The sequence below is a fragment of the Urtica dioica genome, chromosome 6 (genome assembly GCF_054948205.1).
Source record: "Urtica dioica subsp. dioica isolate 48M chromosome 6, U.dioica_male_clone48M_v1_H2, whole genome shotgun sequence".
NCBI classification, from domain to species: Eukaryota; Viridiplantae; Streptophyta; class Magnoliopsida; order Rosales; family Urticaceae; genus Urtica; species Urtica dioica.
The window spans coordinates 19945413-19970674 of NC_142761.1; positions in this window are offsets into that span (position 1 = coordinate 19945413).

A 25262-nucleotide genomic window follows, 5' to 3' on the forward strand; every position below is an offset into this window, starting at 1 on the left:
TTCTCTATTTTTTCCGGCTTCGACGTGTTCAGTTCTGCCAGCTCTCGCTCGTCTCGACCCGATCTGTGACTGCTCTGTGAAATTCAGGAAACGAATATCGAGTCAATTATAACATCCAACTTCCGACTCGACTTAGAAACCGAAATCGAACCACTAACACAATTCTCAAATCCAATCCTAACTTATCACAAAATTCCAAACTTGTCATGAAATTTTTGAACTTGTCAATAAAGTCCTTATTCCAAATCAAATGTTGAACTAACCGCGTCCGAACGAAAAATCACAAATCTCAAATCACTTTCAAACCATATAAACCAAATTCAAGTCCATACTCTAATCACAACATGTCACAAAACCACATTTCAACCTCAAAATCGAACTAATCAAACCCGAAATGAAATAATCAAATCTAATATCACATTTCATCAATTATAAACCCAAATTCTAAAATCTCAAGATCAAAATAATCCAAGCTTAAAGGTAATTCCTTAAATCACGCTAATCAAATCCAATTTAATTCCTCAAATCAACCAAAACCGATCTCAATTTCTCAGGTCACCACAAACACAACCATTTCAAGACTAAAACCAAATCACAGCGTAAAGCCACACACACATATGCACAGCCTTAACTCTTAAGCAAGCGCACGGTCAACATCACACACGACCAACACTCCTACACAAACCAAACAATTTCAAAATCCCACACTTCCATCAAATCGGCCAACACTCTTCATGAACAAAATTCATTAAAAATCCTAAACAAACTCACGGCCACAAGTCTCAATCACACATCAATTTCGTCCAATCAACAACCAAATCCAAAACCTTGTCATACATAAAAAAAATCGAGTTAAAACAAACCACCAGTTTGGGTAGGCAAATGGCCGAGGCAAGGATTTGCCGCCCGGTGGCCGTCCGAGGCTTCGCGTCGGCCGAGCGGGTCGAAGTGACACCTTTGTCCTCGTCGGTCCTAGATGGGCCGCACATCGGGGAGTGGGACGTAGGTTTCGGGAGCGCGAGGCAGTTTCGGAACACCGACGCATCACGTAGGCGCGCATTGGCACGGCGCGCCAGGTGCTCAACGCGCCGCGTTCGTACTCTTTCGAGGAGTGTACCGAGAACGAGCTCCTTTCGAGGAGCACACGATGGTGAATCTCTGCTCCGTGTGGGAGCTTGGGCTTGGACAATTTGGGCCGTTTGAATGGGCCTTTGACGTCTGTGGACCTCGGTGGGTTTTTCCAGAGACCCAGCCCGTAGAGTTCATTTCATGCAAGTCACGTGAAATATAATGCTTCGGATTTTTTGAGAACAACCGTCAATATTAGCCCCCCAAGTTCATTTCTTGGGAGGCTCGGGTGATGAACTTTAGTTGTTTTACGCTGGGTGTTTGTGGAAAACTAATTCCTTGAGCTTCAATGTCGGAAAGCTTTCTTGTTTTGTCTTTTTTTCGAGGGGCGCGGCGTGCATCGGGTCTATGTTGTTGGAATAGATCTAGGATTAAGAAATGTTTAACACTTCTTCAAGCGGCGGAATATAAAAATTTCTTTAAACAAGTAAAAACGACTTTTACTAACCTAGACAAAGAGCAAGCACATGTTATATACAATTAAAACTATTGATGAGCAATTACTCATTTACTTAGCTTTACGTAGGTTGATCATTGAGAAGCTTGTGGAGGTTGGATCGCTCGTCTCCCCACGTAGCTCGCCTTTCTTCGTTCTTCGGGAATTTGAGTAACCATGAAAGTTTCTATTAGATGAATCACTCGAAAGAATAACGATTTAGTGTGTGGGCACTTTTAAACATGAAGACTCAAGAACAAGTCTTGGAATCGAAGAGCTAAAACAAAATGCTAGGTCAAATGTCGACCTAGGTGCCAAAACAAAAAGGAAAAGCTAGAGAGAGAGAGAGGAATTTCGGCTATCTAGAGAAAGAGATAGCTCGAAAATTTTTGGGATGGGAAACAATGAGAATGAGGGCTCTATTTATAGGAGAAGGATTACCTTCAAAAGGTAGATTCCTGTTTTCTATAGAATATCACATATTCATGAGCAAATATTTGCTCCCCTTCCTGATGTGACACGTCCAAGGCATCTTCTAGAAGGTATTGGATTCGTTTCCTCTTTTGTTTGCTCTCTCATCGGCCGCCCCCTATATTTTCTTGTAGAGGAAATTTGTGTCCTCTTTTTCTTTTGGCAAGTATCTTCAAACATCAATGCACAAAATAATTTCTTTTCTCTAGCCATGTTAGACTTGCAAGGGCTTCTAGATGTTTCATCATTTGTTCATGACAATTTAAGAAAAACTCATTAAGAATTTTCAAGTAAAGTTTCATGAAATGAAATTAATCCTCAAGGCCCAATTACTCTAATATGGCCATTTGATACATTTCATTGTCATCATATGACAATGTCAAAACACTTATTTATTGATATTCATTTCATCCTATGTCCAAAAAGACAAAAATACCCTTTAGACAATTTCGTAAAACTTATCTCATTCTTGTTTTGACTTAGCTTCTAGTTCAACTATTCCTACTCGATATGATTTGTGACAGTGACCTCATGGATCCAAATGAACAAAGCTTGAGCTAACATACTAGGACTGAAAAGTTCACAAACATTTTCCATGTTTAGCTTAATGTCAACTGACTCCATTAAAGAGTTGACACTGAGAATCTCTCGATTCAAATAAATTTATTTTCTACTCAAGAATTCAACTTAATTGTGATGAGTGGATCCACTGAATTTTATCTATTTTTACCCTTCATGAATATCATCAGCTAGTCGGGATTTACAAAATTACCATTTTACCCTTCTAGCTGTTATTTCCTCGACTCCTTTGTCGCTTGTGAATAAGTTAGAAACAATGTATTGATGAGGATCTTGTTGGAATAGATATAGGATTAAGAAACGTTTAACGCTTCTTCAAGCGGCGGAATTTAAAAATTTCTTTAAATAAGTAAAAACGATTTTTACTAACCTACACAAAGAGCAAGCACATGTAATTTTAAATTAAAACTATCTAAGAGCAATTACTCGATTACTAACCATTGCGTAGCATCTTTGAAAAGCTTGTGGAGGTTGAATTGCTTGTCTCCCCACGCAGCTCGCCTTTCTTCGTTCTTTGGGAATTCGGGCAACCACAAAAGTTTCTATCACATGAATCACTTGAGGTAAGAAGGATTTATTGTGTGGGCACTTTTAAACACGAAAGCTCACGAACAAGTCATAGAGTCGAAGAGCCAAAACAAAATGCTAGGTCAAATGTTGACCTAGGTGCCGAAAAAAAAACGAAAGGGGTTAGAGAGAGAGAGAGAGATGGGCGGCCAATTCTAGAGAGAAAAGCTCTCAATCTCTAAAAAAATTTGGATGAAAAACAATGAGAATGAGGGCTCTATTTATAAGAGAAAATCACCTTCAAAAGATAGTTTCCTCTTTTCTATTGAATATCACACATTCATTAGTAAATATTTGCTTCTTTTTCTGCCCCTTTGGACGTACAACCTATTGCTTCTAGAATCAAATTTGTTTCCTCTTTTTATTTTTGCAAGTATCTTCATACATCAATGAACAAAATAAACTCTCTAATTCTCTCTTATTTGGACAAGCAAGGGGCTTCTAGAAGGAGCTTCTAGTTTTTTCTTCATTTGTTCATGACAACATAACAAAAGCCCATTTAGAATTTTCAAGAAAAATTCCATGAAATGAAATTAATCCTCAAGGCCCAATTATACTAACATGGCTGTGTGATACATTTTTTTGTCATTGTTGTCGGTCGTTTTCGGAAAACCCGAGACGCCAAGAAGACACGTCGCTCAAAGGGCCGATGGTAAGGCCGGAGGTCCTTAAGAGTGGCAAGCCTTCAAGCCTTCGCCCAAACTCTTGACTCCTTAAGTCGAGCCTAGCCCCTCGAGTCGAGACTTGAGTCGAGCCTCGCCCCTCAAATTGAGACTTGATTCAGTCTCCTCGAGTCGAGCCTTGATTCAGTCTCCTCGAGTCGAGCTTCACTCCTGGAGTCGAGCCTTGAGTCAGTCTCCTCGAATCGAGCTTCGCTCCTCGAGTCGAGCCTTGAGTCAGTCTCCTCGAGTCAAGCTTCGCTCCTCGAGTCGAGCCTTGAGTCAGTCTCCTCGAGTTGAGCCTCGACTCGGATTCTACCCGTCAAATAGCTACATTCATGACACAAACCCAAAATGCAAAGCCCACAATAGCTTAACGGGCCCGGAAGGACGACGGTCGCGGAAGACCCACGAAGGCGCTGCCTAGCGCGCGCCGCGCCCGCCACATTGCGCGCAGACCGCGCGCCGCGCGCCGTGGGTCGCGCGCCGCGCGTGGTGCGCCGCTGCCTTTTGTGCGCCTCCACTTGAAGAGGTGCGCGCCCCCAGTCCCACATGGACGACGAAGGACCTTCCTAAGGCTCTCAAACACCTATATAAAACCCCTCTCACTGAGGGGGAAGCCATCCATCCATCTCTTATCGATACGCTCGAATTCTCGCTCTCCTCTGCTTCTCTTGATGCCATCTTTGGCCTGAAGCATTCTCACACGTCTCTCTCATTCTCAGAGGTTCCGAAGCACTCGCGGGGACTTCCCGGACGTCGCTCCCTCTGATCGAACGCCCCCTAGTGCTCAAGCATGCTCCTCGGGTTCTTAACTAGAGTCCCTTAACGCGTCTCACAAGCTAGACGCGTACGCGGTCTCCGAAGTCCTGAGACGCCGCGGAGGACTCCTCGCGCCCCGTCTCCTTCGTCGAGCACACTTCTCCACCAAGGCTCCATGGCTCATACTGCGTCTTACACGCCTGAACTACGTTCTGACCTGATCCCATGCACGGGTACGTAGGCAGCCGACAACCAAGGCACGGTCACTCCTCCTCCTCACCCCCTACCTCTCCCGAGAGGCGGGTTGATCGAAGAAAAGCCTAGCTCGAGACTATCGAGTTCACACTCTTGGCCCGGGTGCGATCACTTGGTCCGGCCTTGGATCGAACCGCCCGAGGTTTTAAATAGTTGTTCATTTTCGTGCGACAACATTTTGGCGCTAGAGACTATCGAGTTCACACTCTTGGCCCGGGTGCGATCACTTGGTCCGGCCTTGGATCGAACCGCCCGAGGTTTTAAATAGTTGTTCATTTTCGTGCGACAACATTTTGGCGCTAGAAGGAGGGGACTTCCCGACCTATTCAGCCCGAAATCCCTTCTGTTCATCTTCTTCTTTTCTTCTGTGAACTCAACCTTCTCGAACTTGAGAAACGATGAGTAGCCAACCACCCTGACGTTTTGAGGGCGTGAACAACCCCGATAACGTCACCGGGACCAAAAAATACTTCTTGCGCTCTCGAGCGCATGGTGACGAAGAGTCGCTCCACGAAGAGAGCTCGACCCGCTCACCATCTCCATCTCCAGATAGCAGGGACCACCGCATCATGGAGGAGAATGTCCGCCAACTAAAGGCGAAGAACGCGAGGTACCACAGCCGACTGGCTGCGAAGCAACCCGCGCATAACACGGCGATCTCCAACGGGGATCCCGAGAACCTCAATGAGGAAAGTCGCGACCGCGACCCTGACTACGAGGGCACTGGCGATTCGGAGGGTATCGAGACTTCTCTCACGAAGGACGGGTACGTAACAGCCGACACACAAGGCACGGTCACTCCTCCTCCTCACCCCTTCCCTCTTCCGAGAGGCGGGTTGATCGGAGAAAACCTAGCTTGAGACTTTCGAGTTCACACTCTTGGCCCGGGTACGATCACTTGGTCCGGCCTTGGATCGAACCGCCCGAGGTATTCAATAGTTGTTCATTTTCGTGTGACAACAGTCATCATATGATAATGTCAAAAAAACATATTTATTGACATTCATTTCATCCTATGTCCAAAAAGACAAAATTACCCTTTAGACTACTTTCGTAAAACTAGTTTAGTTTTTGTTTTGACTTAGCTTCTAGTTTAACTAATCTTACTCGAAATCACTTGCGACAGTGACCTCATGGATTCAAATGAACAAACCTTGAGCTAACAAACTTGTACTCAAAAGTTCACAAATCTTTTCCAAGTTTAGCTTAATGTCAACTGACTCCACTAAAGAGTTGACACTGAGAATCTCTCGGTTCAAATGTATTTATTTTATACTCAAGAATTCAACTTACTGGTGATTAGTGGATCCACTGAATATTATCTATGTTTACCCTTCATGAATATCATTCTGCTAGATGAGATTTACAAAATTAACATTTTACTCTTCTAGTTGTAATTTCCTCAACTCCTTTGTCGCTTGTGAATAAGTTAGAAACAATGTATTGACGGGGAGCTAACAAGTCACATTGAATCATCCAAAAGAGTCATGACTCAATTTGGACACTGGCTAGTTCATTTATTCACATTCCAATGAACAAAGCATGAGGTGATATACATTGCATTTCATCAATCTTGTACATGAATTCCATATCTATGAGATCTTCACAAAGTTACTCATGACATCTTCACAACTTAGTACTTCACCAATAGATCCTGTTCAGAATCACATAATGAGTCCGAACTCTGACTTTCTCAAATGAGAATACGTAAGCTATGAAATAAACTTTCTCCTTTCAGGGTTGAGTTAAGCATGATGCAATTCATACACAGTGACTTGGAGATATAAGAGGTTAAATGGTTTGTTTTTATTCTGTCTCTAGAAGTGCACTTGTCAATTAAGTACTTTCAGAGCATACCTAGAAGAACTATAGAGTCACCAACTCTCTATGCCCCATAACCAGACATCATAGATTCTCCTAACAATAATACTGAGATCAATAGTCCTTTGATCCTTAGATTGAGAATATATTGTTTTAAGCAAACCATGAAGAGTTTGTTCATACAAATCTACATTTGTCTTTTCATATTTTGTTAGGTTTGTTTAAGGACTAAAGACAATAGTTTATCATAAAGCTTCAAACAGACAGGGAAGAATGAATGAACATTTCAAGTTTTATTAATAATTAAGCAGTTACAAGCAAGAGTCTTTGTGAGATTATATTACATCAAATGTACATATATAGAGACTACTACTCTTCTTGTGGGCACCATTGACAACAGATCTAACAAGTCACATTGATTCATCCAAAAGAGTGACGACTCAATTTGGACATTGGCCAATTCATTTATTCATATTCCAAGGAACATAGCATGTGGTGACAAAGTTACTCATGACATATTCATAACTCAGTACTTCACCAATATGTCTTGTCTATATCACATCGTGAATCTATAACTTTGACTTTCTCAAATGAGAGTGTGTAAGCTATGAAATTACATGTCTCATTTCAGGATTGGGGTAAGCATGATGCAATTCATACATAGTGACTTTGAAACAGAAGAGGTTAAATGGTTTTGTTCTTACAATGTCTCTAGAAGTGCACTGGTCAATTCAGTATCTTCAGAAGGTATCTAGGAAGAACTATATAGTCTCCAACTCTCAATTTCCCATAACCATCTTCATAGATTCTCCTAACAATCATACTGAGATCAATAGCCCTTTGATCCTTAGATTGTGAATATATTTAGTTTTAAGCAAACCATGAAGAATTTGTTCATGGAAATCTATATTTGACTCTTCATTTGTTGTTAGGTTTGTTTAGAGACTATAGTTAATCATAAAGCTTCATACAGACAAGGATGACTGAAAGAACGTTTCAACTTTTATTAATTATTAAGCAATTACAAGCAAGAGTCTTTGTGAGACTTTATTACATCAAATGCACATAAATATAGACTAATATTCTTCTCGTAGACCATTTACAACACAAAATAATTTCCCTCTTTCATTTATGATGGTGGACAAAATTGAGCTTCTAGAACAAGCTTCTAGATGTTTCTTTATTTGTTCATGACAACATAAGAAACGCCCATGTAGAATTTTCACTTAAAATTCCATAAAATGAAATTCAATCGTCAAGGCCCAATTCTCTAATGTTAGCCATGTGGACTATTTACATTTTCATCATATGACAATGTCCAAAACCTTATTTTGACATTTATACCATCTTATTGTCCTTATGGACAAAATTACCATTTTCCAAGTTCTAGCTTAATGTCAACTGACTCAACTAAAGAGTGACACTGAAAATTTCACGGTTCAAACGAATATGTTTTTTACTCAAAATTCTACTTAATTGTGATGAGTGGATCCATTGAATATTATCTATGTTTACCCTTCATGAATATCATTAACTAGATGAGATTTACAAAATTACCATTTTACCCTTCTAGTTGTTATTTCCTCAAATCATTTGTCGCTTGTGAATAAGTTAGAAATAATGTATTGACGAGGAGCTAACAAGTCACATTGATTCATCCAAAAGAGTCATGACTCAATTTGGACACTGGCTAGTTCATTTATTCACATTTCATGGAACAAAGCATGAGGCGACATACATTACATTTTAGCAATCTTGTACATGAATTCCATATCTATGAGATCTTCACAAAGTTGTTCATGACATCTTCATAACTTAGTGCTTCACCAATAGGTCGTGTCTATATCACATAGTGAATCTAGAACTCTGACTTTCTCAAATGAGAGTATGTATGTTATGAAATGACATGTCTCATTTCAGGATTAAGATAAGCATGACGCAATTCATACATAGTGACTTTGAGACAGAAGAGGTTAAACGGTTTGTTCTTACAACGTCTCTAGAAGTGCACTGGACAATTCAGTATCTTCAGAAGATACCTAGGAAGAACTATATTGTCGCAAACTCTCTATGTCTCATAACAAGACATCATAGATTTTCCTAACAATCATTCTGAGATCAATAGCCCTTTGATCATTAGATTGTGAATACGTTGTTTTAAGAAAACCATGAAGAGTTTGTTCATGCAAATCTATAATTGAGTCTTCATTTGTTGTTAGGTTTGTTTAAGGAATAAAGACTAAGGTTTACGATAAAGCTTCAAACAAACAAGGAAGAACGAATGAAAGTTTCATCTCTTTATTAATTATTCAGCAGTTACAGGCAATTAGAGAGTTAAACATGGCTCTCCTGTCTCCCCCGTTCTAACGGATCAATCACAAATCCTAAGGAATGATTATATCACGTAACAAAAGCTGGATTTCACAAATCTTACGTTTGCACTTATTGAGCGAACTCACGCTAAGTTTTCAGGAAAAGCGGTCGAAGCCTTAATCTTTGAGATTATTAGTTTTTAAAGCTTTTCCTATTCTTGTTTACTAACAAGCAATAATGCACGTAAACAGGGTTATTCCCTTAGTATATAGTTGACATATGTCTCCACACTTACCCGGAAAAGATCGTCTGAATATTTGTTGACTTACGGAGTTTCCTTGCTTTACACGCTTCCCGAGACTCTACACGTCTTGGAGCGTTAACACGTTCTGAAGCGTCGAGAAACTAAAACCCAAAGTTGAAATCTCATAAGTCAATGATCCGGGAGGTGATGACAAGCTTAAGGTTCGCTATTAGGATTCGCTGAGAGTCTGTTCAGGAGTTCGAGAATTAAATTCACTTATTTCCTGGCTTTTCGGAATTTAAACTTATTCAAGACTTGTACGAATTCGTACTAGAGAATGAGTACGAAATAAAATCCAAATAATTATTTTAACGAGTCTTAAATAAATAAATAATCCGAAATCAGACAAACGGAGAATTTTGAATTAATTAACCAGAAATTAAATTCTCTAACATTCTTAATTGAATAATTAACCATTCGTGAATACAAATCTCAAATCACTTAAAATAACTTGAGTCTAATGCTATAAAGCGATAAACGACTCACGAGTGAGATCGAGCTTTAATATCCTTTTTCTGAATTCACTATTTTTTTCTGGCTTCAACGTGTTCAATTCTGTCGGCTCTCGCTCGTCTCGACCCGATCTGTGACTGCTCTGTGAAATTCAGGAAACGAATATCGAGTCAATTACAACATCCAACTTCCGACTCGACTTAGAAACCGAAATCAAACCACTAACACAATTCTCAAATCCAATCCTAACTTATCACAAAATTCCAAACTTGTCATGAAATTTTTGAACTTGTTATTGTCGCCGTTTTCCGGACAACGATTTAGAAGCCGCAGGCGGTTAGACCCAAGGCCGGACCAAGTGGCCTTGCCTGGGCTTGAGCGTGTCGGAGTCGGTGTCCCGAGTCTTCCCTTGGCTATCGGTGGTGTCTGAGCTCGCCGGGGTACCTAGAAGGGATGAGAGAACCGTGAGCTAAAAAGGGGAAACAGAGGGGGTGCCTCTGTTTACCTCTCCGACGCTCAACATTAGTGGGATTGAGGTGGATAATATAGGGTTTAAGTATTTAGGGGCCGAGACTTGAGAGAAACGAGCGAAAGGTGAGTTCAGCAGCGTTTCCTTTCTCAAATTTGGATTACCTTTGGAAGAGGGAGGGCCTCTTGTATTTATAGGCAACCAAAGGGGTCATTGGTGGGCCCTTTGTTCGAGTGAAGTAAATGACCGAGGATAACCCATGACCGAGGATAGCCATTGGCCGAGGATGGCCCATGGCCGAGGATAGCATTTGGCCGAGGATAGCCATTGGCCGAGGATGGCCCATGGCCGAGGATAGCATTTGGCCGAGGATAGCCATTGGCCGAGGATGCCCCATGGCCGAGGATAGCCCCTCGCCGAGGATAACATAGGGTGGCGTCACTGGTGGGCCCGTCAGTATGGGCTCGGCAGGGGATAATATAGACTGGCGCTATTGATGTGCCCCCTGGCCAAAGATAACATAGGCTGGCGTCATTGGCGTGTCCCTGGGCTGAGGACAACATGGGCTAGCGTCATTGGTGGGCCCCTTGGCCGAGGTCGAGCTGAGGCCGAGGTCGAGCTCACCAGGCCGAGGCCGAGCTGAGCCCGAGGCCGAGCTCGCCAGGCCGAGGTCGAGATGAGCCCGAGGCCGAGCTCGCCAGGCTGAGGTCGAGCTGAGGCCGAGGTCGAGCTGAGGTCGAGGTCGAGCTCGCCAGGCCGAGGTCGAGCTGAGGCTGAGGCCGAGCTCACCAGGCCGAGGTCGAGCTCGCCCGGCCGAGGTCGAGCTGAGGCCGAGGTCGAGCTCGCCAGGCCGAGCTCGAGGTCGAGCTCGTCAGGCCGAGGTCGAGCTGAGGCCGAGGTCGAGCTCGGCAGGCCGAGGTCGAGCGGAGGCCGAGGCCGAGCTCGCCAGGCCGAGGTCGAGCTGAGGCCGAGGTCGAGCTCGTCAGGCCGAGGTCGAGCTGAGGCCAAGGTCGAGCTCGGTCTTGGGCCGAGGCCATTGGGCCGGCTTTTGGCCTAATCGGCCCAAGGGCCGATTAATGGCTAGGGCAAGTCCGATTGCCTTTTATTTTTCCCTTTGAATAGCTTCGATCGGGATCGGGCCGATAACATTAGCCCCCCCAGTTTATCGTCGAGTGAAGCTTGTGCGATAAACTCAAGATTCCCGTCATCCCCAACCCACTGAGGCGACCCATCGCGAAAAAGGTTCGACCTGAGCCTCCTTCACTTTTTAATTTCCCTTCTCTGGTTTCTTTTCGTTTTTTTTTGCCTCGCTCCACGTGCCAATGGTCCCCACTAACCATCTGTCGGGGCGTGGGTCCATTGAAGATGACCTCTTCCCTCTGCTCGTGGATCAAGATGCAGACCTAGATGATCTTTGGGCGCAATTCTTACCCCCTGTGGGTACCCAAAACGCAGCGCCCCCATCAACGCCTTCGGGCAACGGGTCGGTTGAGATGGCTGGTGGCGATCCTCGTTCGGTCGAGGTCGCCGGGAACGCGCACGGCCTGGGGGGAGGTGCGCCCGCCGAGGCGAGTCCGTGCGGAGGCGGGTCGGCCACTGTCGGCCTTGTCTGTGCTGGAGGTGTTGCCGCGAGAGGCCTAAACCGTGTTGGTGGAGCTCCCGCCCTGGAAGGAGTCGCGTCGGCCGGGTCGGGCGCAGGAGGAGTCGCGCCGGTCCCGGGCGGCGGCGAGGGAGGCCCGGGTACTCTGGGTTCGGTCTCCCTCGAGGAGGGGTGCATCGGTGGAGGTCGATCGGAGACGGGCGGTGTTGCTGGCGGTAATGCCAGCGCTAGAGACGAGGAAAGCCGGCCGGACAGTGCCGGCCAAGGGGCGGCGGCCGAGGCGCTGGTTGCCCTAGCCCTAGGGGCCGGTGGCGTCCCACCTGGCGAGTCGGGCTGTGCCGCCGGGCCAGGCGTAAGCGCCAATGGGCCGGGCGAGAGCCCAAGGAGCCCGGGTGGCCTGGGCGCGCGAGGGAACTCTCTGGACAGGCCGGGCGCCGACCGTGGGCCCGCTGCCGGGCCGGACAAGGAGGAGACAGGGCCGGCTGGCCCGGGCGGCCGCCTTGAGGGGTCTGCAATCCGTGGCTGTTGGAATTGATCTAGGGTTTAAGAAAAATATTAAACGCTTCGCAAAGCGGCGGAATTTTAAAAAATTTCTTTTCAAGTAAAAACGGTTTTTTACTAACCTAGACAAAGAGCAAGTACACGTAATTAAAAACTATTATGAGCTAAGAAGTTTACTAACCTTTCTTGAAGCTTGAACTTTGAGAAGCTTTTGGAAAGTTGCAACGCTCGTCTCCCTCGCAGCACGTCTCTCTTTCTTTCCTCGCCAACTCGAGCAACCACGAAAGTTTCTATCACATGAATCACTCGAGAAAAAAGGAATTAGTGAGTGGGCACTTTTAAACACGACGACTCGAGAACAAGTCTCAAAGTCGAAGAGCTAAAACCAGTAGGTCAAATGAGGACCTAGGTGCCAAAACAAAATCAAAAATAACTAGAGAGAGAGAGAGGAGAAATCGGCCACAAGGTCTAGAGAGAGAGTCTCTCAATCTCTTACTTATGTGGAATGAATCAAATGAGAGGAATGAGGTGGGGTATTTATAGGAGGAGGACTACCTTCAAAAGGTAGTTTCCTCATACCCCTTGCACGCCCAAATGAGCTTCTAGAAGCCTTTGGATTTGTTTCCTCATTTGCTTTCTCTCTTAGTTGGCCGAAAATGCACTTTCCTTCTAAAGGAAATTTGTTTCCTCTTTTTTCTTTTGGCAAGTATCTTCATACATCAATGCACAAAATAAACTCTCTTTTTCTCTATGGGGCTGCACGAAATTAGTCTCCCATTCTCTTGGGTTGGACGGCTAAAGGGCTTCCAGAAAGCCTTTCTAGATTTTTCTTTACTTGTTCATGACAACATAAGAAAAGCCCATTGAGAATTTTCAAGTAAAATTCTATGAAATGAAATTAATCCACAAGGCCCAATGAACACATCATGGCCAAGTGATCTAGGCCATCATATGACCATGTCAAAAAAATTTATTGACATTCATTTCATGCTATGTCCAAAAAGACAAATTTACCCTTTTGACAATTTTCGTAAAACTTGTCTCGTTCTTGTTTTGACTTAGCTTCTAGTTTAACTATTCCTACTCGATATGATTTGTGACAGTGACCTCATGGATCCGAATGAACAAAGCTTGAGCTAAACACTTGGACTCAAAAGTTCACAAACCTTTTCCAAGTTTAGCTTAATGCCAACTGACTCCACTAAAGAGTTGACACTGAAAATCTCTCGGTTCAAATGAATTTATTTTCTACTCAAGAATTCGACCTAATTATGATGAGCGGATCCACTGAATATTATCTATGTTTACCCTTCATGAATGTCATCAGCTAGTCGGGATTTACTAAATTACCATTTTACCCTTCTAGCTGTTATTTCCTCAACTCCTTTGTCGCTTGTGAATAAGTTAGAAACAATGTATTTGACGAGGAGCTAACAAGTCACATTGTTTCATCCAAAAGGGTAAGGACTCAATTTGGACACTGGCCAGTTCATTTATTCACACTCCAAGGAACAAAGCATGAGGTGACATACATTGCATTTCAGCAATCTTGTACATGAATTCCATATCTATAAGAACTTCACAAAGTTACTCATGACAGACTCACAACTTAGTACTTCACCAATAGGCCTTGTTGGGAATCACATAGTGAGTCCGAACTTTGACTTTCTCAAATGAGAATACTAAGGTGTGAAATGGCATGTCTCATTTCAGGATTAAGGTAAGCATGATGCAATTCATACATAGTGACTTCGAGACATAAGAGGTTAAATGGTTTGTTCTTATCTTGTCTCTAGAAGTGCACTGGTCAATTCAGTACCTTCGGAAGATACCTAGAAGAACTATAGAGTCTCCAACTCTCAATGCCTCATAACCAGACATCATAGATTCTTCTAACAATCATACTGAGGTCAATAGTCCTTTGACCCTTAGATTGCGAATATATCGTTTTAAGCAAACTACAAAGAGTTTGTTCATGCAAATCTACATTTGTCTCTTCGTAAGTTGTTAAGTTTGTTTATGGACTAAAAGACTAAGGTTTTATCATAAAGCTTCAAACAAAGAAAGAATGAATGAACGTTTCAACTTTATTAATGAATAGATAGCCAATTACAAGCAAGAGTCTTCATGAGACTTTATTACATCAAATGTACAAAATAAAGACTACAACTCTTCTTGTGGGCACCATTGACAACAAACTCCCACTTGACTCAAAGAAGGTGTGTGTAGTCCTTCATGCCTAATCCCTCACGATGTTGGTCGAAGACCTTGTTCGCTAGGGCCTTGGTGAATGGATCTGCCAGAGATCTACTTCACCTCCACGTCTCCGAGTTGCGCGATCTCTCGAATCAAATGGTATTTCCTCTCAATATGTGTAGAGCGCTTATGGCTTCGAGGTTCCTTTGAGTTAGCGACAGCCCCACTATTATCACAATAAAGGGTTATGGGCTCGTCGACGTTCGGAACAACTTCCAAATACTTAAGGAACTTTCTAAGCCATACAGCCTCTTTGGATGCTTCACAAGCAGCCACATATTCTGCTTCCATTGTGGACTCAGCAATGCAAGATTGCTTAATACTTCTCCACACAACAGCTCCACCATTAAGGATGAACACAGATCCCGAAGTGGATTTCCTGGAATTCTTATCCGCTTGAAAATCGGAGTCGGTATATCCCGTCATAGTCAGGTCAGTACCTGAGTATGTAAGCATCAAGTTCCTAGTTCTTCAAAGATACTTAAGAACATGCTTAACAGCAATCCAGTGCTCGGGTCCAGGGTTGGATTGGAAACGACTAACTACGCCAACGGCGAAACATATATCAGGTCTAGTGCAAAGCATAGCATACATGAGGCTTCCTACGACAGAGGCGTAAGGAATATTCCTCATGTCTTCAATCTCTTGTGCAGTCTTGGGAGACTGGTCCTTAGAGAGTGAAACTCCATGCCTAAAGGTTGTTTGGCCCTTCTTGGAGTCTTGCATCGAGAAGCGATCCATTACCTTATCAATATAAGACGCTTGAGAGAGCGACAGGGTCCGGTTTTTCCTATCTCGAAAGATTTGGATCCCCAGAATGTACGCGGCTTCTCCTAGATCCTTCATATCGAATTGCTTTGCTAGCCAGACCTTAACCTCAGATAACTTACCCACGTCATTACCAATGAGTAGTATATTATCAACATATAGTACCAGAAACACAACTTTACCTTCGTGTATTAATTTGTAAACACAAGGCTCATCTATTGACTGTTCAAAGCCGAAGCTCTTTACAGTTTCATCGAATCTAATATTCCATGACCTAGATGCTTGCTTTAGTCCATAAATGGATTTAAGCAATTCACAAACCTTGGTCTCTTGACCTTTATCCACGAAACCGTCTGGTTGAGCCATGTAAATGCGCTCGTCAAGATTGCCATTCAGAAAGGCTGTCTTGACATCCATTTGCCAGATCTCATAGTCGAGAGCTGCAGCTATGGATAGGAGTATGCGGATGGATTTAAGCATCGCGACTGGCGAGAAGGTTTCTTCATAGTCAATCCCTTCTTGTTGGGTATAACCCTTCGCCACAAGTCGTGCTTTGAACGTCTCGACGTTCCCATCAGGACCCTTTTTCTTCTTGTATATCCACTTACACCCTACGGGTTTAATCCCTTCAGGAAGGTCTACAAGTTTCCAGACTTTGTTGACATACATCTAGTGCATTTCAACTTTCATGGCCTCAAGCCAAAGGTTTGATTCAGAACAAGCCATCGCTTGGCTATAGGAAACAGGATCATCCATGTCAGAGATGGCTACAAGAGAGTCTCCATAAGACATGTACCTGTTAGGCTTTTGAGTAGCCCTCCCACTACGTCGAAGTACTACTTGACGAGATTCTGATGAGTTAGGTTGTGTTTCAGTTGGGGTAAGAACAGTTCTTACAGATGAGGTAGAAGCTTCCTCACCCAACTTTTCTTCAAGCACAATTTTGCTTCTAGGTTTTGCATCTTTCATAAAGTCCTCCTCAAGGAAACGAGCATTCGTGCTAACGAATGTCTTATCGTCCTCGGGACTATAGAAAGTAAAACCTTTGGTTTCCTTTGGATATCCCACAAACAGGCACAATTCTGACCTACTAGCCAACTTGCTAGTCTTTTGCCTCAGCACGTGTGCAGGGCAACCCCAAATTCGGATGCGGCCAAGATTCACTTTACGGCCAGTCCATCGTTCATAAGGAGTACCAGGAACCGTTTTGGACGGAACTTGATTCAGAATATAGGCGGCTGTTTCAAGGGCATATCCCAAAAGGAAAGCGGGAGTGATGAGTAACTCATCATTGATCTAACCATCTCCATAAGAGTTCGGTTTCTTCTCTCTGACACTCCGTTTTGTTGAGGTGTGCCAGGTGTGGTAAGCTGAGAAGCGATACCTTCTTCTTTAAGAAAGTCATCGAACTCTCCAAACATATACTCACCACCTCGATCAGATCGAAGGGTTTTGGTCACTTTGCCAGTTTGCTTTTCCACTAAAGCCCTAAAGACCTTAAATACGTTAAAGGTCTCGGATTTGTGTTTAAGCAAATAGACAAACCCATATCGCGAGTAATCATCGGTGAAGGTAATGAAGTATTCGTATCCTCCACGTGCCTGTTGGCTGAGCGGACCACATACATCAGAATGTATTAGTTCCAGCAACTCAGTGGCTCTTCGACCCTTTATCGAAGAAAGGTCGCTTAGTCATTTTTCCTTCTATGCAGGATTCACAAGTAGGTAGTGAACCTATTGCAGAGTCTTGGAGTGGACCGTCCCTCACAAGTCTCTTAATCCTATCTAGACTGATATGACCAAGTCTTAAGTGCCATAGGTATGTTGATTTTGTTAGATCGGAGGATTCAGAAAGTTTGATCCTCTTTGGCTCCCTAATTAGATCATTATCTATTTCGGTGTCTAAGATGGAAGGTTGAGCGGGATAGATGTAGAAAAGAGCATTCTTCATACATGCATCAGTGACAAAAGAATTATCAGGAAGCGAAATACGAATTCCATTCTTAATAAACTTTAAACAATAATCTTGCTCACGAAGACGAGCATCGGATATTAAGTTCTTCCCAAAGGTAGGAACAAAATAAACATTATTCAAGTTTAAAGTGCGGTCTTCAAAAGACAGCGTCACGGATCCCACAGCCTTCGCAGACACCAGGCTCCCATCACCCCATTTAAAACAGAACTCACCTTTCTCTAAGCTTTTGGTTTTCTTGAAACCATTCAAGGAACAACAAATATGGTTAGTAGCAGCGGAGTCAAGAATCCACGTTGATACATTATCAGCTACTAAGCATGCTTCGGTAACTAGTACAATACTACGTTCCTTTGCTTTGAGATAGGCGGGACAGTTCTTTTTATCGGCCTTGTAAGGTCTCTTCACAATTCCAGAGGCGGAGGCTTTTGCTCAGTAGCATGTGCCTCTCCTTGATTCCTCTTTCTCTTAGTGAGACCTACAGCAGTGTGAAGTCCCTTCATAAGCTTGGTAACAGTGTACTCTAGCTTGTTTATGAAGTAGTTCATCTTGGAGGTATCAAGAGATGCGGGGAGAGTTTCTAAGATCATATCTATGATATTCTTCCCATCAATCTCAGATCCTAGGATTTCCATTTTATTCAGAAAACTAATGATCGGTATCATGAAGTCTCCAACAGGAGTCCTAGCCTGCATATGACAGTTCATAAACTGTCGGACGCCTTGTTTGACGCCTTTGCCCTCCAAACATCTCAAGGAGATTGTAGAGCATGTCAGCGGCAGTCTCGAAGTCACGATGTTGCTCTTTCAGCATATTGTCCACAGATGCCAAGATATAGCACCTCACAATCTCATCGGATCGAGGCCAGGCCGCTAAGGCGTCATTGTCCTCTTGAGTTGAATCATCATTCGTGTCTGGGTGGTGAGTACCCATTTATGCTTGTTAACGGTAGGTATTATGTCGAGGTTATGTTTCGAGTCTATGTAGTTTTCGTTTTCGAGTTTGATCGAGGAAAGAAAGATTGAGAGATGGTTGAGAGACATATTGCCTATAAAAGTTGAAACAAGTTTATGATTAGTCTTTGGTTTAGGATTTAAGTTTTATTAAGACTTTTGTAAAATCCAAAGGTGTTATAAACCAAACGATAATTTACTCCCTCAAGAGAAGGCCGCAAAAAATCTCCATTTATAAGTAAATGACACATCATTAATGCTAAGCCAAGATGTCAATACATCTATTTTGACTAGCCACCTTGTAAATTGGTTTGATCACTCACATCCTTTCGCAGAGCCTCAAGGGAGGATACTAGGGATTGAGCCTAAGCGTGCAACCAACCACTTAGTCCAAAAGATCAGCTTTGAAAACAATCCCCCAAGGGGAGGCCTTGCCATCATTGCATCACTCTCGGACGTAGCTCGTTGAGCAATGATCGAAGCAATAACGCCTTGGAGTACTCACATTTAAGTGAGGGTCGCAAGAGCGGCTCTTAGTCCCACGTTATTGCATCTTTCACTAGTGTTAGGGATCGCGGGTTACAAACAACGAATATAACCCTCCCACTTAGTTTTTGGAGTTGGTTCATCGACTCTTATAATTTCGGAAACAAATTTCCTAGTTAGAGAGCGACAGAGCGGACAACTAGAAGAGAATCCTAGATCGACATGTTCAGAGCAGTATTAGTGCATAAAGGCACAAGGTACATACTCGATCTTTTCCTATTTTCTATTTCGGGAAAGTGCGTGAGGGAAGTGTGAACTTCAACTCACTCGAACACTTGAAAGTTTGAGATTACACATCTTTTTATTTTTCGGCTTGTCTACAAAGAGACCTCCCACTCAAATTTTCAAGAGCATATAGATTTTGAACATATGTGATATAGATATAGTTTTGAAAACATTTTGAAAATTTATTTGATTTGGATGACAAAATATTTTCAAGTTTGAAAGTGAAAACGGTTTTTCAAAATTCAAACTAGTTTTGTAAAAATTCAATTTCAATTAATCTTTCAAAAATCAAAACTTTTAATCTTACACATCATGTTTATAATCATATGAAAAACATTTTTGCTCAAGAAAGTTTTCTCATTAGAGTTCTATAACTCATGGTAGTGGGGTTTGAAAATCCGGATTTCTAAACAAACTGGAGTTTCAGACAGCCGCGCACCTCGGAGTAAAATCGCCATATCTGGCGGCTCCGATGTCCTTTTCAGCCGAAACCGGTGGCATTGGACAGAGGAAAGACAGAGATTTAATTTGATTCAAGAATCATTAAATTTAGATTTCTGAGCAGAGAGTTATGCCACTTTTAATGCGGGTTTACTCCAGCTCGAAGAAAAAGAAATAAATTAAAGCTTGGTCCTACTTAGGTGCGAAAAAGAATCAAGTGTAACGGAACGTTTTAAGATGTTGTTAAAAGCTTTTATTTGTGTTTTATTAGCAGGGTAATAACATAGAATAAAAGAAATAACAACAAGCATAAAACGAATACGGTAAATAAAAGAAACTAGAAAGACAAAGTAACTAGTCACAAAATTTACCGAAATTTCTCAAACCTTTAAAACACGTTTTTCAATATAAAAAATTAAAAACTTTTAGAACTGATTCTAATGTGTTTTAAAAACATCCCAAACTCATAGAAAATCAACATGCTTTTTAATTTAAAGACAAGAGCATTAAATTAAAAAAAATCTAACATTACAATTCTAACTTGTCACAAAATTAGTAAACTTTCGAAAACAATTTTCAAGCTCATAATTTTAAAAACACGTACATGCTAATCTTTGACCATAGCTCTGATACAATTTATTGGAATTGATCTAGGGTTTAAGAAAAAGATTAAACGCTTCGCAAAGCGGCGGAATTTTAAAAAATTTCTTTTCAAGTAAAAACGGTTTTTTACTAACCTAGACAAAGAGCAAGTACACGTAATTAAAAACTATTATGAGCTAAGAAGTTTACTAACCTTTCTTGAAGCTTGAACTTTGAGAAGCTTTTGGAAAGTTGCAACGCTCGTCTCCCTCGCAGCACGTCTCTCTTTCTTTCCTCGCCAACTCGAGCAACCACGAAAGTTTCTATCACATGAATCACTCGAGAAAAAAGGAATTAGTGAGTGGGCACTTTTAAACACGACGACTCGAGAACAAGTCTCAAAGTCGAAGAGCTAAAACCACTAGGTCAAATGAGGACCTAGGTGCCAAAACAAAAACAAAAATAACTAGAGAGAGAGAGAGGAGAAATCGGCCACAAGGTCTAGAGAGAGAGTCTCTCAATCTCTAACTTATGTGGAATGAATCAAATGAGAGGAATGAGGTGGGGTATTTATAGGAGGAGGACTACCTTCAAAAGGTAGTTTCCTCATACCCCTTGCACGCCCAAATGAGCTTCTAGAAGCCTTTGGATTTGTTTCCTCATTTGCTTTCTCTCTTAGTTGGCCGAAAATGCACTTTCCTTCTAAAGGAAATTTGTTTCCTCTTTTTTCTTTTGGCAAGTATCTTCATACATCAATGCACAAAATAAACTCTCTTTTTCTCTATGGGGCTGCACGAAATTAGTCTCCCATTCTCTTGGGTTGGACGGCTAAAGGGCTTCCAGAAAGCCTTTCTAGATTTTTCTTTACTTGTTCATGACAACATAAGAAAAGCCCATTGAGAATTTTCAAGTAAAATTCTATGAAATGAAATTAATCCACAAGGCCCAATGAACACATCATGGCCAAGTGATCTAGGCCATCATATGACCATGTCAAAAAAATTTATTGACATTCATTTCATGCTATGTCCAAAAAGACAAATTTACCCTTTTGACAATTTTCGTAAAACTTGTCTCGTTCTTGTTTTGACTTAGCTTCTAGTTTAACTATTCCTACTCGATATGATTTGTGACAGTGACCTCATGGATCCGAATGAACAAAGCTTGAGCTAAACACTTGGACTCAAAAGTTCACAAACCTTTTCCAAGTTTAGCTTAATGCCAACTGACTCCACTAAAGAGTTGACACTGAAAATCTCTCGGTTCAAATGAATTTATTTTCTACTCAAGAATTCGACCTAATTATGATGAGCGGATCCACTGAATATTATCTATGTTTACCCTTCATGAATGTCATCAGCTAGTCGGGATTTACTAAATTACCATTTTACCCTTCTAGCTGTTATTTCCTCAACTCCTTTGTCGCTTGTGAATAAGTTAGAAACAATGTATTTGACGAGGAGCTAACAAGTCACATTGTTTCATCCAAAAGAGTAAGGACTCAATTTGGACACTGGCCAGTTCATTTATTCACACTCCAAGGAACAAAGCATGAGGTGACATACATTGCATTTCAGCAATCTTGTACATGAATTCCATATCTATGAGAACTTCACAAAGTTACTCATGACAGACTCACAACTTAGTACTTCACCAATAGGCCTTGTTGGGAATCACATAGTGAGTCCGAACTTTGACTTTCTCAAATGAGAATACTAAGGTGTGAAATGGCATGTCTCATTTCAGGATTAAGGTAAGCATGATGCAATTCATACATAGTGACTTCGAGACATAAGAGGTTAAATGGTTTGTTCTTATCTTGTCTCTAGAAGTGCACTGGTCAATTCAGTACATTCGGAAGATACCTAGAAGAACTATAGAGTCTCCAACTCTCAATGCCTCATAACCAGAAATCATAGATTCTTCTAACAATCATACTGAGGTCAATAGTCCCTTGACCCTTAGATTGCGAATATATCGTTTTAAGCAAACTACGAAGACTTTGTTCATGCAAATCTACATTTGTCTCTTCGTAAGTTGTTAAGTTTGTTTATGGACTAAAAGACTAAGGTTTTATCATAAAGCTTCAAACAAAGAAAGAATGAATGAACGTTTCAACTTTATTAATGAATAGATAGGCAATTACAAGCAAGAGTCTTCATGAGACTTTATTACCTCAAATGTACAAAATAAAGACTACAACTCTTCTTGTGGGCACCATTGACAACAAACTCCCACTTGACTCAAAGAAGGTGTGTGTAGTCCTTCATGCCTAATCCCTCACGATGTTGGTCGAAGACCTTGTTCGCTAGGGCCTTGGTGAATGGATCTGCCAGAGATCTACTTCACCTCCACGTCTCCGAGTTGCGCGATCTCTCGAATCAAATGGTATTTCCTCTCAATATGTGTAGAGCGCTTATGGCTTCGAGGTTCCTTTGAGTTAGCGACAGCCCCACTGTTATCACAATAAAGGGTTATGGGCTCGTCGACGTTCGGAACAACTTCCAAATACTTAAGGAACTTTCTAAGCCATACAGCCTCTTTGGATGCTTCACAAGTAGCCACATATTCTGCTTCAATTGTGGACTCAGCAATGCAAGATTGCTTAATACTTCTCCACACAACAGCTCCACCATTAAGGATGAACACAGATCCCGAAGTGGATTTCCTGGAATTCTTATCCGCTTGAAAATCGGAGTCGGTATATCCCGTCATAGTCAGGTCAGTACCTGAGTATGTAAGCATCAAGTTCCTAGTTCTTCAAAGATACTTAAGAACATGCTTAACAGCAATCCAGTGCTCGGGTCCAGGGTTGGATTGGAAACGACTAACTACGCCAACGGCGAAACATATATTAGGTCTAGTGCAAAGCATAGCATACATGAGGCTTCCTACGACAGAGGCGTAAGGAATTTTCCTCATGTCTTCAATCTCTTGTGCAGTCTTGGGAGACTGGTCCTTAGAGAGTGAAACTCCATGCCTAAAGGGTGTTTGGCCCTTCTTGGAGTCTTGCATCGAGAAGCGATCCATTACCTTATCAATATAAGACGCTTGAGAGAGCGACAGAGTCCGGTTTTTCCTATCTCGAAAGATTTGGATCCCCAGAATGTACGCGGCTTCTCCTAGATCCTTCATATCGAATTGCTTTGCCAGCCAGACCTTAACCTCAGATAACTTACCCACGTCATTACCAATGAGTAGTATATTATCGACATATAGTACCAGAAACACAACTTTACCTTCGTGTATTAACTTGTAAACACAAGGCTCATCTATTGACTGTTCAAAGCCGAAGCTCTTTACAGTTTCATCGAATCTAATATTCCATGACCTAGATGCTTGCTTTAGTCCATAAATGGATTTAAGCAACTCACAAACCTTGGTCTCTTGACCTTTATCCACGAAACCGTCTGGTTGAGCCATGTAAATGCGCTCGTCAAGATTGCCATTCAGAAAGGCTGTCTTGACATCCATTTGCCAGATCTCATAGTCGAGAGCTGCAGCTATGGATAGGAGTATGCGGATGGATTTAAGCATCGCGACTGGCGAGAAGGTTTCTTCATAGTCAATCCCTTCTTGTTGGGTATAATCCTTCACCACAAGTCGTGCTTTGAACGTCTCGACGTTCCCATCAGGACCCTTTTTCTTCTTGTATATCCACTTACACCCTACGGGTTTAATCCCTTCAGGAAGGTCTACAAGTTTCCAGACTTTGTTGACATACATCTAGTGCATTTCAACTTTCATGGCGTCAAGCCAAAGGTTTGATTCAGAACAAGCCATCGCTTGGCTATAGGAAACAGGATCATCCATGTCAGAGACGGCTACAAGAGAGTCTCCATAAGACATGTACCTGTTAGGCTTTTGAGTAGCCCTCCCACTACGTCGAAGTACTACTTGACGAGATTCTGATGAGTTAGGTTGTGTTTCAGTTGGGGTAAGAACAGTTCTTACAGATGAGGTAGAAGCTTCCTCACCCAACTTTTCTTCAAGCACAATTTTGCTTCTAGGTTTTGCATCTTTCATAAAGTCCTCCTCAAGGAAACGAGCATTCGTGCTAACGAATGTCTTATCGTCCTCGGGACTATAGAAAGTAAAACCTTTGGTTTCCTTTGGATATCCCACAAACAGGCACAATTCTGACCTACTAGCCAACTTGCTAGTCTTTTGCCTCAGCACGTGTGCAGGGCAACCCCAAATTCGGATGCGGCCAAGATTCACTTTACGGCCAGTCCATCGTTCATAAGGAGTACCAGGAACCGTTTTGGACGGAACTTGATTCAGAATATAGGCGGCTGTTTCAAGGGCATATCCCCATAAGGAAAGCGGGAGTGATGAGTAACTCATCATTGATCTAACCATCTCCATAAGAGTTCGGTTTCTTCTCTCTGACACTCCGTTTTGTTGAGGTGTGCCAGGTGCGGTAAGCTGAGAAGCGATACCTTCTTCTTTAAGAAAGTCATCGAACTCTCCAGACATATACTCACCACCTCGATCAGATCGAAGGGTTTTGGTCACTTTGCCAGTTTGCTTTTCCACTAAAGCCCTAAAGACCTTAAATACGTTAAAGGCCTCGGATTTGTGTTTAAGCAAATAGACAAACCCATATCGCGAGTAATCATCGGTGAAGGTAATGAAGTATTCGTATCCTCCACGTGGCTGTTGGCTGAGCAGACCACATACATCAGAATGTATTAGTTCCAGCAACTCAGTGGCTCTTCGACCCTTTATCGAAGATAGGTCGCTTAGTCATTTTTCCTTCTATGCAGGATTCACAAGTAGGTAGTGAACCTATTGCAGAGTCTTGGAGTGGACCGTCCCTCACAAGTCTCTTAATCCTATCTAGACTGATATGACCAAGTCTTAAGTGCCATAGGTATGTTGATTTTGTTAGATCGGAGGATTCAGAAAGTTTGATCCTCTTTGGCTCCCTAATTAGATCATTATCTATTTCGGTGTCTAAGATGGAAGGTTGAGCGGGATAGATGTAGAAAAGAGCATTCTTCATACATGCATCAGTGACAAAAGAATTATCAGGAAGCGAAATACGAATTCCATTCTTAATAAACTTTAAACAATAATCTTGCTCACGAAGACGAGCAGCGGATATTAAGTTCTTCCCAAAGGTAGGAACAAAATAAACATTATTCAAGTTTAAAGTGCGGTCTTCAAAAGACAGCGTCACGGATCCCACAGCCTTCG